Consider the following 5009-nt stretch of genomic DNA (forward strand, 5'->3'; position numbering starts at 1 on the left):
ATATGTTAAAAGGAATTTACAAAGTCAATGTATTATTCCTTCTTGGATTTGCTTACACTTTAAGGGAGGGTTAATGATTTAAAGGCATAAAGTTATAAATGGAAGTTCAGATTGTGCAAATAGAATTTAAATTTTGTCTTTGGACTACAGCCTAATAGGTATTCTTGAAATTATCGCGTTCATGACTTCCTTGCTATAAAATAGCTCTTTCTAAAATATTATATTGCAGGACGGTTCAACAAACATTTTGCATAGGGACTCCTAAAAAATGGTCTTGCAGAGTACCCTTCCTCTAGCCTTTTTGGGTGTGTCCTAGTACTTGGAAAGAAGGGCATGTGGGGTGGGGGGAGTGGGAGAGGGTGCTCCTACACCTGGAACCTTTAGCTTTTAGAATTACAATCGAGCATCCCATTTTCTTTTAAATTAGAGGAGCTTCCAGACCATGTTTGCCTAGGAGCAGAGAGCAATGGAAGGAGCTCTGATAGGGTAGTGGTTAAGAATCCGGCTGTGAACCTCAAGGTCAAGAGTTCGAAACTACAGGTGTTCCACGGGAAAAAGATGAGGCTTTCTGCTCCCATAAAGATTTATAGCCCCAGAAACCCTGTACAGGGTCACTATGAGTCTCCACGCCACATAACCACCACCAGAGCAATGGAACCAGGCAATTGCCCCAGGCCGCAGCCCCACAGCTGAGCAGACCTTAGACCTTAAGGTAAGGGGAAAGGAAAGACCATTATTGTGATCAATCCCGCCACAACCTACAAGCTTAGCTGCCCTACCATGATTCCACCGGTACCTTCTCCCTTTCTGTAGTCATCCAGCCCCCACCCAAGACTTACTCAAGACTTACCTCCATGGTCTTTTTCATTCACTTTAACCTTTTGGAGAGTTCAGCAGGGTCATTCTCTGGAGAGTCATTTCAATAAGTGGTTTTACCTTCCACCCCCTAACTGTGTTAACTCCAACTCCCAGCTCCTCAGATAACACTGGCTGGACTGTGCTCCAGGATGTGGTAATTTACCAAGCGAACCCCACCCAGCAGCTGAGGCCCTGCTGGGTGCAATGTAGCTCAGTACACTCAAGAGCAGAACTTGAGGGGTGGGGATAGCCAGGGAAGGCAGAGAAAAACATTGGAACTCAAGAAAGCAGACCAAAACCCAAACCAAACCAGTGGCCATGAGTTCAGCTCCTTAGGGAGCTATAATTCTTGGAAGTATATTACCCTATACAGGATCACTACGAGTCGGAAACGACTCCATGGCACACAACAACAACAATGAGGTAATGAAAGGAGCCCTAGGAGTGTAGTGGGTTATGAGTTGCGCTGTTAACCATAAGGTCAGCACTTAAAATCTACTAGTCAGTCTGTGGGAGAAAGATGAGGTGTTCTGCTCCTGTAAAGATTTACAGCCTCCGAAACCCTATATAGGGTTGCTAAGAGTCGGAACCAACTCCAGGGCACCCAACCACCACCATGACCATGAATTAGGGACACTTGTGTTCTGTATTTCTTAGCAAGTTATCATGCTCACATTTGGAAATATATATATTTTTCAAAATGTGTTTGGGAAACCCCTCTGTCCATGAAAACATTCACAAGCACTCAAACTACTTGTATCAATTCAAGTTTTAAATTCTGCTTAAACAGTCCTTTTGTTTTCCCACTTGTTACTGCCCTGGACTTTACTTTGTGAAGGTAAATCCTGAAAATGGCATTTTGGAGAAATTCAGCATAACAGTCAGACTATAGACAGCTAAAAATTAGATGTTGTCTTTTCCCCCAGGACGAGATGCCTTTTAGTTAAAAGGCTTTTGGAAAACTAATGTCTGGCATTGCCATTCAATTTAGCATTAATTGATCAGTTATTTTCTAAATTTATTTACTTATTACATTAGCAGTAGATAGGTTTTATTGTTTGGTTTGGTTTTTGCTATGAAACCCCAGGGATATTATATATTTGGTATATATTGTTTCTCCTGCACTTAGCCTGGTTTTATGTATATATGCATGTTGTGGCGCTGCAGGATAATGCACCCGATCACAAGGTTGGTTTGAACCATGAGGTCGGTGGCTCAAATGTACCAGCCACTTCTTGGAAACCCTACACAGGATCACTATGAGTCAGAACTGACTAGATGGCATTGAACAACAACAAATGTATATAAAATGAAAGAATAACTTTCCTCTCTTTCCCATTTACATAACTAAAATTGTTGAGGAATACTTTCAAAGTCCTTAATTTTTTTTATCCCATTTCTCAAAGTGAAATAATTTTCAATGTTACTTGTCAAACGGATATGCAGTTTTGGTTCTCCACAAAACTTACTCTAGTCATTCAGTTCTGAAGCATCATGGTTGCATGTAGTATCCTGAGTTATATCTGATGAGTCTTACCCTGAGCGTTTGCTGGCACAGGATGTAGCAGGAAGTTGGTGGCAAGGGGATACAGTTCACCCTGTTCGCAGGTCCTCCTGGTAGCCGGGAAGTCAGTCCCTGCCCTCACCAACCTAGTGGCCAGTGGCAGCCCCTCCTGAGCAGCCTCTGTTCTGCCTAGGATGCCAGGCATAGTGCCCCTGCTTTTGGTGGCATGTGAATCCACCTTGAACTACGTTATACAAATAGTGAATAGAGAACTAACTGTGTTCACACTTTCTGTCTCTACCATATCCACTGGGAGACAGATGTGTGCTTGAGAACACACTAATACACAGTTATTAAAATATAAATTGTTGTTGTTATTAAGTGCCCTCAAGTCGGTTCTGGCACATAGTAACCCTGTATAGGGTTTCCAAGGAGCAACAGGTGAGCTTGAACCACCGACCTTGTGTTCAAGCCGACCTTGCAGTCTAGCACACTAACCCACAGAGCCACACCAGGACTCCTCAAATATAAATAGGACACCACAATGTCTCAGAGAAAACAGACAATTTCAGCTTACACAAAGAAACAAGACAGAGTACCTCAAACAATAAACCAAAATACAGTCAGAGAAAAGGTTAACAAGAAATGGTATTGGAACTACCTGATAAGAAATTTAAAAGAATGCCAATAAGGCAACTTCAGTGGCTTAAGAGGATTATTGAGAAAGCTGCAGATGAAAGCAAAGTAAACATGGGCAAAACTTTAGAAGACTAAAGGGAACAAACTGACAAAGTAAATGAAAAAATGGGAAACATACAAAAACAGCAGAGAGTAGAAAGATTAACACTAAAACTTCAGAAATAGATACTATACTGAAAGAGCGGAGAAACAGAATTGAAGCAATGGAAAGCTGAACTATTGAGCTTGAAAAGAAATCTCTTAATCCTCATCTGCTACAGGAACAATCAGAAAAAAGAAACAAACAAAACAAAAATCCAAAGAAAGTCTAAGATTTATGTGGGATACTACCAAGAGGAATAACTTACGTGTGATTCGAATTCCAGAAGAGAAAGGAGCAAAAGCAACAACAAACTCATAGAGAATATTGTCCAAGAGTTGTTGGAAGAAAACTTTCCTAATATCATGAAAGATGAGAACATAGCCATTCAAGTAGTTGAACAAACTCCAAACAAGATAGATCCCCAAAGAAAGTCACCAAGACATATTATAACCAAACTTCTCATTAACCAAAGACAAGGAAAGAATCCTGACAGCAGCTCAGGAAAAACAAACAAAAAAGTTATCTACAAAGAAAAATTAGTATGTCTAAGCTCTAGTTTCTCAGCAGAAACTATGCAAGCAAAAATACAATAGAATGACATATATATAAAACTTGGAAAGAAAGCAGTTGCCAACCAAGAACCCTATATCCAGCAAAATTGTCCATCCAGTGAGGTGAAATTAGGTTATTTTCAGATAAACAGAAATTAAAAGAATTTGTAAAAAACAGACTAACGTTATAAAATATATCAAAGGGTATTCTTTGGACAGAGAACCAACAATAGCAGACAACAACCTAAGACTAACATACATGACAAAATCACTTAGACCTAATCCAGATATGGAAGTATTCAAAGAAAAACAGAACTCTAAGACTGAAAATAGAGAACCAGAGATACAGTCGCAACAACAACAACAACAACAACAAAAATGAAGTAAAAAGAGGAAATAATGTAGTTACAAAACTTCCAAATGAAGAGGAAATCAAGTATATTTCAAGAAAAATAAATAAACCTGATTATAACCCTAAAAACTAGATCAAGCTTTATTCCTAGCCCTAGCCCAGCCCTTACCCCTAATACTAACCTTAGTTCTAACCTTACACTAAACAAAGTTCTAAACCTTGCCTAGACCTACTCATAGTCTTAATCCTAAACCTCACTCGCTATTACTAACTACCCCTCCCACCAAAAAAAGAATTCAAGATGTCAGTAAAAGGATAAATAGTAGGGGCAGGGCAGCAGGCATATGGGAATTCTACTTTCTGCACAGGTTTCCTGCAAAACTAAAACTGCTTTTTTTAAAAAAAATCTATTTTAAAAAATCAAGTCAAGATAGAGGGAAGTATTGATAATTCTATAAATGGTGACTTTAGCTTTATACACTAAAGCAAGGGCATGGTATTCTATTGTCTAAAGCATATTTTTGCCTTTTCATGTTCTCTAATTTGTAGCAGTTCTAAACTCAGGGCTTTAGAAAATGAGTTTTAGGTGGGGGAAGATAGAGTCCCCACTGAATAATTTTCATCTTGTCTACGTGGGTCTGGTGAAAAGAGATGAGGATAAGAGTCTTATGATTCAATAGTAAGTAATTGTTATCATGGCTAATTGCGACTGTCACAATTGTAAAGGCAGAAATTTTGTAACAAAACGGGGAAGTAGTTAATCTTACAGTCCAGAAACAAAGCACTCTAGGACCATCAAGGGAGAAGAGCACAAGAGGAATGCGAGACCTTACCCAGAGAAGCAGAGATGCCAGAGGTGGAGGCAGAGATGGGGACATGGAGAAAGGGAGCAGCTGAGGATTCTAGATCCATGGGAAGAAAGGGACTGAGAGCTGGCGGCCAGGAGGGAGACTTGCAGAATGT

This window comes from Chrysochloris asiatica, unplaced genomic scaffold (assembly GCF_000296735.1).
Source record: "Chrysochloris asiatica unplaced genomic scaffold, ChrAsi1.0 scaffold00043, whole genome shotgun sequence".
Classification (NCBI taxonomy): domain Eukaryota; kingdom Metazoa; phylum Chordata; class Mammalia; order Afrosoricida; family Chrysochloridae; genus Chrysochloris; species Chrysochloris asiatica.